We start from the raw sequence: 12,888 nt of genomic DNA on the forward strand, positions 1-12,888 counted from the left end.
CAGTGGGACTGAAGGCAGGGGCGGGCTGTCCGCAGCTTATGGTGGATTTTAAAGACAAGGCGGGCAGACTAACACGCTAGCGGGAAAATCCAGCCAAGAGTACAACGGCATTCGATGCATAATCTTCTAAATTCTCTGGTGTTCAAAATCCTGGTAATAAAATTGAGGGGAAAAAATTCTGAAAAGATTTCTAAAATGTTCGTATTTAGGGGAACTGGTCAATGACTACATATTTTTAAAAACCACGACTCTCTTTAACGTTCATGTATATCTGGGTATCTTCACAATAAAAAAGTTTTAAAATAAAAACTTTTACTTTGTTATTTGTAGAAAACTATTTGAGTTTTTGATGTTTTGTTTTGGTGGTAGTGGTATTTTTGTTTTTATTTATTTATTTGAAGTTTTATTTCAGTTTGGTTTTTGTTTTTTGTTTTTTGTTTTCCGAGACAAGGTTTTGTTGTGTATTCTTGGCTGTCTTAGACTTGCTTTGTAGACCAGGCTGGCCTGGAACTCACAGACGTCCACCTGCCTCTGCCTTCCGAGTGCTGGGATTAAAGGCATGCGCCACCACGCCCGGCTTTTTTGTTTGTTTGTTTGTTTGTTTTTTTAATGTATACCAAATACATGTCTAGTGTTCTCAGGGGCCAGATGGAGGCACTGAACCCCCTGTGACTGGAGAGTGTGTGGTCACGGGACACCACGTGGGTGCTGGGAACCAAATTCAAGTCCTCTGAAAGAGCAACAGTTGTTCTTAACCACTGAGCCACAGCTCCAGCCCTTTGGTAATCCTTTAGTGAGATAAAATTCACACACATCTGCTTTACCCATCTGTACCTTTTCTTTGTGAACATGCGCTCTGCTTTGAAACTCAGGGACACAGTGCCCAGCCTTCTGAAACGGCTCCTCTCACTGTGGTCCTGTGTCACCCCTGCTCTGCCACCCGTCAGCACCTTCTCTGTCAAACAGTCTCCCAGGCGACGGCACCTTATGTTCACTGGTCATCAGCCAACGGACATTCAGGTTGATTTTTACTTTGGGGCTGTTATGGAATATGCTCTTAGGAACGCTTGTGAACGCCCCTTTTTTATAACGTCCCCATACATGGCTACTTCTCTTGAGCTTGTATTTAAAAGAAAGGTGTGACTCCCAGGTCGCACGGTAACTGTGCGCTCAGCCTTTTGAGAAGCCGTTAGCTGGTTCTCAAAGCGGCTACATCAACCTAATATTCCCATCCCAGCATACGTATACCAGCACACGGCGAGTGCTGAGAAGCCCCTAGGAGGGCTGGAGAGATGGCTCAGGGGTTAAGAGCACTGTCTGCTCTTCCAAAGGACCGGGGTTCAATTCCCAGCACCCACATGGCAGCTCACAACTGTCTGTAACTCCAAGATCTGGTACCCTCACGCTGACACGCATGAATGCAAAACATCAATGGACATAAAAATAAAAATTAAAAAATTATTAAAAAAAAAAGATGAAGAAGAAGAAGCTCATAGGATTAGAAGTAAAATAACCATCCAGTGGACAGAGCCTGCTCCCCATAGGCAGGGGTGGCACTTCCTATAGAGCCCAGGACAGGGACGGGAGCCTGGACCTGGGCCTGGCGCCTCTGAAAACTGAGGGCTTTAATAGCAGCAGCAGCAGAGGGAGCAGCCCCCAGGAAGGAGCCCAGATGGACAGATGGGACGGCTGTGAGAATACAACCGCTTGCCATGTACAAGCCTGACCATCTAAGCTCAGTCCCTGGGATCCACAGGGGGCGGGGGAGGGTGGGGGGAGGGCGGGGAAGGAAAGCTGTCCTGTGACTTCCGTGCCAGCACGTGGGTATGTATGTGTGCTGTGGTATGTGTGTATCCACAAACACACACACACTCTCTCTCTTCTTCCCTCCCCACGCCCCACAAACATGCACACAAGTAGATTGCTAGTGTATATGAAGCCAGGGGTGGGGGAGTGGAGCCCTGCTTAATGCCAGGGAATGGGGAGGAAGACAAAAGAGTCTACAAGCGAGCGCTGTGTCTTAGAAATGAGAGAGTTAGGGCTGTGCTCCCCTAGAAAGACGGCTGAAGAGCTCACGGAACATGAGTGCAGACATGGACCCTATGGTCCTCTGGACCAGATGCCCGGTGTCGGTGACCGCATTTGGAGGGACTGTCCTAGGTCAGGTCCCTGCTCCATCCCATCCACATCAAAGCCTCTTCCTTTGGGAAGGCCTCTGGGCCCAGAGTGACTCATTTCTGTCCAGAAGATATGTTTGCACACGGGTTCCGTTTCGGGGACTCCCGGTCCAGCCCACTGACGCTGCAGAGTGGGTGGCCAGCCACCTCCCCTGAGCACACCTTCTAATTGGTCTCCCTCTACCCTGCCCCTGGAGGACTGAGGTGGTGTATCTCCTCCCCAACTGGTACAAAGTACAGCTGGAGCCAAGCTGCCCTCTCCATCTCTCGGTATTTATATTTCACGACTTCTCTGGGTTAGAGGAGGTAATTAACTGTTTTGGTTTAAAAGCCCTCCTGCTGGGTCGCAGTCTGCGTGGGAGAATCAAAGTAAACAAGCAAAAGGGAGCACTGTCATCAAAGGACTCGCACCCACCTTTCTTCATTACGAGAAGGGAAAAAGCACCATTTGCTGCAGGTGCCTCGGATCACCCGTGCAGGGCACGGTCCCGGTGCTTTCATTCTCTCGGACGGTAAATCAAGAGTGCTCGGTTCATAATTTAATGAGGCAGGCTTACTGAGGGTCCAGGCACGCTGAAGATAACAGGCACATCGCCCGTGCCCTGCCTGATCAGTTGTAAATGATGCTGGCAACATATTCCGACAGTTAACTTTCTCTAGCTACGTTGTGGGGAAAAGGGATCAAAACTTTCCTTTTCCTGTGAACATCAAGGACCAGTTGTTGGGGCTGGGACCTCACTCATTTGTACAAGTGTTTGCCTAGCACGCCGGAGGGCCTGGGTTTGACCCTAACCCACACAGACTGGGTGTGGCCGGGCTCACTGATGACACCAGGCAGGGAGGGTCAAGGAGTTCAAGGTCACAGCAAGTTTCCTGCCAATTTGAGTTACATAAGGTTCTAGGTTTTTGTTTGTTTGTTTTAAGGGGGAAAAGAAAGAAAGAATGAACCAAAGCCAGGTAGTAGGGGGCGCACCCTTTAGTCCCAGCACTTGGGAGGCAGAGGCAGGTGGATCTCTGTGAGTTCGAGGACAAGCTGGTCTACAGCATGAGTTCCAAGCAGCCAGGATTACAGAGAGAAACCCTGTCTCAGGAAAAACAAACCAACCAAAAAATTTAAAAATGCATTTATTGTATTGTGTGACTGAGCACAACTGGTAGGGCCCACGTTTTCCTCCTTGCACCTTTCTGTAGGTTCTGGGGGTTGAAGTGAGGCCACCAGGTTTTTCAAGCGTCTTTACCCACTGGGCCATCTTGTCACCTTGCCAGCTTACTTCTGTTTAGGAAGACATGTTTCTCTACCCATCAGCAAGGCTTCGAAGCAGGCTGCGCTACACTGTTCCCAGGCTACCCAACGTGGGTTATAAACAATGACACTGAGGTCAGAAATTCTTGCCTGTGCCAGCTGCTTCAGCAACACCTAAGGAGGGGCGCAGGAACCTGGCATCCACAGGCAGGAAGAAGTGAAAGTGCCCAGACACTCAGCCTGAGCGGCCTTGTCTCCAGGCAAGCCAGGCTGAGCGAGCCTCATCCATTGGGTTGCCGGAGCAAGCCCTCAAGATTCAAATCTGCCTCTCTGTGAGTTCTAGGGCCAGCCTGGTCTACAAAGTGAGTCCAGGACAGCCAGGGCTACACAGAGAAACCTTGTCTGAGGGAGGAAAAAAATCCTGTCAAATCTGTTAGTGTGTCCATTTGTCTTCCTCACAGCCAGGAAGGGGAAAAAATTAAGTAGGGCAATAGTGTGTCTATTAACAGAAACAAGATGAAAAGGAGCTATTTTAGCAGTACATTAAAATGGACTTTAAAGCTAAAAAGAAATAAATATGAAAGCAAAAGGAAGAAAGAAAGAAAGGAAGGAAGGAAGGAAGCAAGCACCCTAAGCTCTTCCAGAGTTTCTCTCAAACAGGGGCTTGTGTATCCCAAGCTGGTCTCAAGAGTGACTTTCTTTCTTTTTCTTTCTTTCTTTCTCTTTCTTTTCTCTCTCTCTCTCTCTTTCTCTCTCTCTCTCTCTCTCTCTCTCTCTCTCTCTCTCTCTTTTTTGAGACAGGGTTTCTCTGTGTAGCCTTGGCTGTCCTGGACTCTCTATGTAGACCAAGCTGTCCTCAAACTCACAGCGATCCGCCTGCCTCTGCCTCCCAAGTGCTGGGATTAAAGGCGTGCACCACCACGCCCGGCTTGGAGGGTGATTTTCAGCTCCCCACTCTAGTTTTCCACCTTGTAAATGCTGGGGCATCACAGGCTCAGTACTTTCATCCAGCATGTTAGAAAGCACTCACTCAGTTAACTGAGCCAGCTTGGGGCACTTTTTTTTTTCTTTTTTGAGACAGGATCTTGCTGGATAGCCTTGGATGGCCTGTAATAAACTCTGTAGACCAGGCTGTCCTGGAATTTACTCTGTAGACCAGGCTAGCCCAGCCATCATCATGCAGACTCAAGTCGGCAAGTTTGGCAGCAATCAAACTTATCTGTGAGTCATTTCACTGTCCCAAAAAATATTTGAAAGGATCATTGCTTTTCCAGAATAAATTTATAGGTATCTAAAGGGTCCTACTTTTCTATCTCATTCATTTTTTTTTTCTTAAAATCAACAATGAAAAGAAAAAGATGGCTGGGCGGTAGTGGTGCACACCTTTAAACCCAGCACTGTAGAGGCAGAGGCAGGAGGATCTCTGGGTTCAGGGCCCGTGGGGTCTACAGAGTTCCAAGACATGTAAGGCTACACAGAGAAACTCTGTCTCGGAAACAAAAAAATATAAATAAATAAATAAATAAATAAATAAATAAATAAGAAGAAAGAAAGAAAAGGATGAAAGACCTGAGATGGCTGTGGCCACAAATCCGCCCCCACCCCCACCCCCCTTTTTTTTTTTAAAGAGAAGCATTTCACACAATCCAGGCTGGGCTCCAACTTGCTATTTGGGGTACACGGGCAAGGGTCGTCTTGAACTCTTGATCTTCCTCCTCTGTCCACTTCTGGAGTGCTTGGAGTAGACCTGCTTTACACTGCGCCGGGGATCCAGTCCACACACAGTAAGGCAAGCAGGGTACTAACTGGGTTATACCCTCAGCTCGCCCAATAATAATAATAATAATAATAATAATAATAATAATAACAACAACAACAACAACAACAACAACAATAATAATACCACATTTATTTTAAAAATTACATTTATCTATTTTATATGTGGGAATGGGGATCCGAGTGTACCACAGCCCAGAAGAGGAGGCTGGAGGGCAGCTTGTGGGCGGTGGCTTTCTCCTTCCGCTATAAGCTTTCCGAGGATCCAACTCAGATCGTCAGGCCTGGTGGCAAAGCGCCTTTACCCACTGAATCATCTCTCTGCACCCACTTAGTTGTTTTATTTTTATTTTTATTTTTTTAAAGACAGGGGAGACTAGGGAGTCCTGGTGGCCAGCGCCTATAATCCCAGCACTCAGGGAGGCAGAAGCAGATGGATCTCTGTGAGTTTGAGGCCAGCCTGGCCAGCCAAGGCTACACAGAGAAACCCTGTCTCAAAAAAAAAAAAAAAAAAAAGAGGGAGGCTATGATAACTGCTGTCCTCTGTCCACCCACACAGGCAGCAGCTTCTCTTCCTCGCATAGAATGTCATAGTTCCCTGCAAATGAATGCTGTACAGTAAGAGGCAAGAGCCATATCTTGTCACAGAGTACACCAACTCCCGCTCACAGGATCGTCTCTAATTAAATGCCCAACCCCGGCCACACGACTGGGCCCCCACTGCCCCCTACCCCCATTTCCCCCCCCCATCCCCCCCCATGCTAACAAAGCAATGGTGGGCTGGCGGCACAGCCGCGTTTCCACCTTTCCTGTGCCAGCCATTTACTTCTCGGCGGCAGCTTTGTCCCCTCACTGGTGCCAGCCAGGCAGGAGTACTGCAAGGCCACTTGGGTTTTCTTTCCTCTTTCTGCGCGCAGTAAATTTTCATAAAGCGTTTAACGTGAGAACAAGTAGGTTAATTTCCCGAGTGGCGAACTCGGAGCGCAGCAACCATAGCCCAGCCGCGGATTTGGCTTCCGAGGCAGGGGCCCCGGCCCTAGCAGCCAGAAACCTTGCCAGACCCCTCTCCGAACAGCCCCAGGTGCGATTTAGCAGAACAGATTGTGTGGACGCTGGATGGCCTGTGTCACAATGAAACGGTGTCCTTTCTCCCTGTGAGATGACAACGGAAGCCTCCTGGGCTGGCAGTCCTGCCAGCAGAGGCCTCTGGACATGCCGCACCGGGAAAGGCAGCCCATCTGCCCACACACACCTGGCCTCAAGAACATTAAAGTTCTAACAACGCCGGAGCATCAGCCCCCAGCCCCCGCCATATTACATCATTGTTCTCTCCGAACTGTAAGTGGAGTAGGAAATGCAAGGATTTAAATCGGCTGTGCAAAAGACGGAGTCATAAGGAAAACTGAAAACTCCTTTGTGTCTGGCCTTTAAAAGACACCTAGCTGGACTCTATATGAAACCAGGAGAGTGACCTGTGAAGCAGGTGGTGACCCAGTGTTGATAGCTAGGCATCGGCTCTCGCAGCAGTGGCCAGGCAGCTTGGGGAATGGAGAGAAGGCAGGCTTCACAGCTAGGAGTGTAAAGCTCAGGGGTAAGACTGGCCTGCTCCCTCAGATTAGTGAGTCTTAGGAAAGACCAGCCTTGAACCCCAGATACAAGTCCCCAGGGTTTCTCTGTGCAGCCTTGGCTGTCCTGGATTTGCTTTGTAGAGCACGGTGGCCTCGAACTCACAGCGATCCTCCTGCCTCTGCCTCCCGAGTGCTGGGGTTAAAGGAGTGTATCATGACACCAACTCAAGTTTATCTTTAGTGAAAATAGAACAATGATGTCCCCTTGCCAATGGCTTTGGAATAAATTATGCAGATGCATTTTAATTTATGATGGGTTTGATCCTTAAACAGACCATAAACCAAAAGGTCAGACACTTGAGAGCTAAGGCAAGAGGAATGTCATGAGTTGGAGGCCAGCCTGGGTTATAAAGTGAGACTGGATAAATAAGTAGCCATAAGTAAAAAATCTACTTCCTGGCAGCTGGGTGTGGTGGCATACGCCTTCAATCCCAGCACTCAGGAGGCAGAGGCAGGTGATCTTTGAGTTCAAGGACAGCCTGGTCTACAAATGAGTCCAGGACAGCTGTTAGGGTTCTGATTCAGTCAGCCTACCTGTGACATCACTGCTTACCTGCCACAGGGGCGTGGCCCTGCCCTGGGCCTGGCGCTCTCTCTCTCTCTCTCTCTCTCTCTCTCTCTCTCTCTCTCCTCCACGTGTGTCTCCAGAAATGATCTCTGTATCTCCTTATTAAGCCTCTGAAGTGGATCTGTGGCGTGGTGTGATTCCATCTCTCTCTCTCTCTCTCTCTCTCTGTGGCGTGGTGTGATTCCATCCCTCTCTCTCTCTCTGTGGCGTGGTGTGATTCCATCCCTCTCTCTCTCTCTGTGGCGTGGTGTGATTCCATCCCTCTCTCTCTCTGTGGCGTGGTGTGATTCCATCCCTCTGTACAGCTCCACCATTCACCTCTAACCTCCGCCACTCACTTTTTAACAACAGTCAGGGCTGTTACACAGAGAAACCCTGTCTCAAATACCCAACCAAACAAACAAAAAACCCACTTCCTAGCTGTAGCCTTCAGACCATCCCATCCTAGGATCACGGCATACTGTAGAAAGCCGGCTGTTTGCCCCCAGGGTCACAGGGCTGACTAGAAGCTGTTCTCACAACAGACCTTGGGACAATTCAGTGCATATTTGACTATCTACAGCCACCTCAAAAACAAGGAGGTTCTGGGAATTGAACTCATATCCTCATGCTTGGTGGCAACTGCCTCTCCTCCCCAAGGCACTAAGTACAATACACTGTGTTGGGGAAGACTTGGGGGTAGGATCGCAAGGTAGCTCCCTCATATCTAGGCAGAGCAGAGAGCAGTGAAAGGGGAAATCCAGTGTTTAACTAGCCTCATCTTTTAAAAGTTTACTGTGGGAGGGCATGGAGGCTGGAGTGGGGGGTATGTGGTGTGGGGGTATGTGGTGTGGGGGGTATGTGGTGTGGGGGGGTATGTGGTGTGGGGGGGTATGTGGTGTGGGGGGGTATGTGGTGTGGGGGGTATGTGGTGTGAGGGGTATGTGGTGTGGAGGGTATGTGGTGTGGGGGGGTATGTGGTGTGGGGGGGTATGTGGTGTGGGGGGGTATGTGGTGTGGGGGGTATGTGGTGTGGGGGGTATGTGGTGTGGGGGGGTATGTGGTGTGGGGGGTATGTGGTGTCGGGGGTATGTGGCGTGGGGAGTATGTGGCGTGGGGGGTATGTGGTGTGGGGGGTATGTGGCGTGGAGGGTATGTGGCGTGGGGGGGTATGTGGCGTGGGGGGTATGTGGCGTGGGGGGTATGTGGCGTGGGGGGTATGTGGCGTGGGGGGTATGTGGCGTGGGGGGTATGTGGCGTGGGGGGGTATGTGGCGTGGGGGGTATGTGGCGTGGGGGGTATGTGGCGTGGGGGGGTATGTGGTATGGGGGGGTATGTGGTGTGGGGGGTATGTGGTGTGGGGGGTATGTGGTGTGGGGGTATGTGGTGTGGGGGGTATGTGGTGTGGGGGGTATGTGGTGTGGGGGGTATGTGGTGTGGGGGGGTATGTGGTGTGGGGGGTATGTGGTGTGGGGGGTATGTGGTGTTGGGGATATGTGGTGTGGGGGGGTACGTGGTGTGGGGGGGGTATGTGGTGTGGGGGGGTATGTGGTGTGGGGGGTATGTGGTGTGGGGGGTATGTGGTGTGGGAGGATATGGGAGCAGAAAGAGCTTGGGTTTTGGGGGTTTTGTTTTTTGTTTTGTTCTTTTGAGACAGGGTATCTCTGTGTAGCCCTGGCTGTCCTGGACTCACTTTGTAGACCAGGCTAGCCTCAAACTTACAGCGATCCACTTGCCTCTGCCTCCCGCAGGAAGAAATTGGAGTAGCAGTGGCTTCTTACTGAACAGGGAGCATTGACAAGATTCAGGGGACAGGGACAGTTTATAACCTTATACCTGTCAGCTAAGCATCCTGGCCCTGTACCCCCAGTCTCTGGAATGCAAATGGATCAGAGAAATCCAAGGTCATCCTCTGCTATACAGTTAAGTTTGGGACCCAGTTTCAAAAATGGGGTGTATGTGGGGGGCAACCACAGCGTCTGATGCAGGTAATGGTGAGGTTTGGAATAAGTACTTAACACTTGTGAGGTTATAGCATGTATAATAAGGTTGCTTTTATGAGGTTGTGCAACTTTGAACACCCATGATCTTGTAACCACGCAGGTGGGTGGGGTCTAGGCTTATGCTAGCATGGCCCCTGGCTTCAAAGACCTGATGCTCTCATGCCTGAAGTGTGAGCACAGTGTGACCACAGCATGTAGCTCTGGTGTCCTTGATGTCCAGCCCAAAGGAGAAGCCAGGGAGCTCTTGGAATTGACACACATCCCTAAGAGAGGCCACTGTACTCATAAAGCCCCATGGGTAGGGTTCAGTATAAACCACCCTCAAGTACGGCACGGTGGCATTTCAGCAAAGCAAGGATGGGTGGGCAAGATGGCTCGGTGGACAGCGGCTCATGCTGACAAGTCTGATGACCTCAGTTGGATTCCTCCCGACCTGACATGGCACAAAGAGAGATATGACTCTGCAAATACCCATGTGCGCATGCACGCATGCACACACATGCACACACACTCATGCACACACCCAATGTGCACATACACACACGCGCACACACACACACGCATGCACACACACATGCACACACACATGCACACATACACACACGAGCGCACACACACACATGCACACATACACACACGAGTGCACACACACACATGCACACACACAATGTGCACATACACACACGAGTGTGCGCACACACACACGCACACACAATGTGTACGTACACCCATGCACACACACACCATTTTAATTTTTTTTTTAAGGAAGGGGCAGAAACAGGAAAGCCATTATCCTTTTTTGTCCTTTTTCCCTAAAGCGGCTCATAAAAGCGTCAGCCCAGTGGAGCCCTTCCTACAGGTGAAGGAGAGGGTCACCCCCACCCTCCAAGATGCAGGGCAGGAGAATCAGGCCGCTGGGCCTTGCTCAACTCCCCACTTACTCTCACTGGTCAGTCCCTTTGTTCATCACCCTCCTGCACGCCTGTCTACTTGGCATCAAACCCAAGCTTTATTAAAAAAAAAGGTAATTTTCCCTGCTTCTTTATAAACAGGGAAATTTCCCTGCTTCTCTGGGTTTTCATTAATGAAGCATCCTGTAACAGTTGGTGTTGGATGTCAACTTGACGCGGGATCGTCTGGATCACAGTGGTTGAGGGGGGAAGACCTGCCAGTTGTGGGCTGTGTGGATACAGAAACAGGGCTGAGCAGCAGCAAGAGCTCCTCGCTCTCCGCTTTGTGGTTGTGGCTGGGAGGCGCTGTCTCCCTCAGGCCCTTGCTGCCCTGACACCACCCCCATGATGGAGTGCACTTGAGCCGTGAGACAGAGCGTCGCTGAATGTCTAGACCGGGTGACGAGCCAGCTCCAGGACCCCCCCCATCTCCACCTCCAACTCCCCAGCTCCAGGACCCCCCCATCTCCACCTCCACCTCCCCAGCCCCCCTCCCAGCTCCATTCTTTCCCCTGGCTCCAGGACTACAGATGGGTGCTGCCACCCTGGGCTCCTCCGATGGGCGCTGTGGGTCAATACTCAGGCCCGCATGCTTGCTCAGCACGCGCTTTGCTGACTGCGCATCTCCCCAGAGTTGAGCTCCCGACCCTGCTGCTTGTACCTCCTAAACGGCAAGGTCAGTGGTGGCCTGTTAAATCCTGCTCCTTCTCCACTCTCACAAGCAGATTTGATGCGACACACCTCGAACTTGGTGCGTCTCCCCATGTGGGCCCACAATTACTACCAGAAGCCAATGACTGTTGCAACACCCAAGGTCCTAATTCTGGCTATGACAAGTGGCCAAGGTTGTTCTCCTTGGCTAGTTCAAGGCCAAATCCGTATCGTCACTCAGAATGTAAGTTCAGGGTTCTAGAGCTCTGTCTGGCCGTGATATTGCTTTCCAGGCCATGCCCCGGGTTATGCTGAGTTCTGAACACAGATGCTCAAATCCACACCCGACACAAATCAATACTCTCTCTAGGCCCCTGTCCCACCCGTCCCAAGCTTCCCCTGCCTTCTTCTACCTGACAAGCAATTGGCAAGTGTCTTTTAAGTGTTTGCTTCACCAAGCTGATGCCACAAAAAAAAAAAAAAAAAAAAAAAGGAGATACAACAGTAGGCACTGGAGCAAATTCCTTATTGGAGAAGGCTAACAAGTGTAATCCCAGCCCTGATGAGGCAAGGCCAGGAGGATCTGCCACAGGTTCAAGGCCAGGATGGTCTGTATAGTGAGTCCCGCGGGTCAGTCAAAGTGTGTGGCAAGACTTCATTTCAAGACAAAAACTTGGGGAAGGAAAAATAAGTGATTTGCACCCTAGGAAGGTAGATATGTTGGGAGGAATCGAGAATAATCCTGGGGCCAAGGAAATGGAACCGAGGATAAAAACGATGCCACAGTGAGCAAGCCTGATAGCCTGAATCCAATTCCTGGAACTCAGATTAGGGGGGGAAAAGCACTGCAGAACTCAGGAGGCAGAAGAATTCAAGGCCTACAGGTCTACATAGTGAGTGCTAGACCAGCCAAGGCTACATAGTGACATCCAGTCTTTTTTTTTCTCCCCCTTTATTTTTTTGACTATTCAAGACAGGGTTTCTCTGTGTAGCCCTGGCTGTCTTGGGCTCACTTTGTAGACCAGGCTGGCCTTGAACTCACAGTGATCTCCTGCTTCTGCCTGCTGAGGAGACCCAGTCTTAATAGAAAAGTAGGCTGAGCGGTGGTGGCACACGCCTTTAATTCCAGCACTTGGAAGGCAGAGACAGGTGGATCGCTGTGAGTTCGAGACCAGCTTGGTCTACAAAGCTAGTCCAGGACAGCCAGGGCTACAGAGAGAAACCCTGTCTCAAACAAACAAACAATCAAACAAAACAAAACAAAAACAAAAACAACAACAAAAAAGCAGACCGTTCAGCCTGGAATATGCAACACAGAAGCAGAAAAAGAGAGAGAGAGAGAGAGAAAGAGAAAGAAAGAGAGAGAGAGAGAGAGAGAGAGAGAGAGAGAGAAAGAGAAAGAAAGAGAGAGAGAGAGAGAGAGAGAGAGAAAGAGAAAGAAAGAGAGAGAGAGAGAGAGATTCCGCATCCACAAAGTGGAAGAGGAGAACAGGCTCCTCGAAGCTGTCTTTGAACTTCTACACTCACACTGCAGAAATACGTTCCTGCATGTTAAATTTACAGAGACAGACAGACAGACACCGAAAGACACGAGAGGATAATTATGAAGCAAAGACATGCACAGTTTTCCTGATAGAAATCAACCACCAAAAAAAGTTTGTCTGTACGCTGAAATTGGATTGTGAAAGACAGGAACACGATTTGCTGTTATTTTTAAAACCACTCATTTGGAAGGAAATAGATTCAATATTGTCATAAACACTGTTAACGATAAGCTGTTCAGCATCAGCTGTGAGCTAAGCTGGTGAACACCATATTCTAAAACCTAAACGAGGGCTGGAGAGATGGCACAGCAGTTAGGGGCACTTGCTGCTCCTGTGGTTTCGTTCCCAGCATCCATGTTGGGAGTTCAC

At 49.9% G+C, this 12,888-nt stretch overlaps 1 protein-coding gene across 1 annotated transcript in view; it reads right to left on the bottom strand.

Moving 5' to 3' along the window:
- Positions 1-12,888, bottom strand: part of CLYBL (citramalyl-CoA lyase) — a 211,671-nt gene that overhangs the window by 38,099 nt on the left and 160,684 nt on the right. The window lies entirely within an intron of this gene.

This window comes from Acomys minous (assembly GCF_964271855.1).
Source record: "Acomys minous genome assembly, chromosome: 18".
In the NCBI taxonomy this organism is placed as follows: Eukaryota; Metazoa; Chordata; class Mammalia; order Rodentia; family Muridae; genus Acomys; species Acomys minous.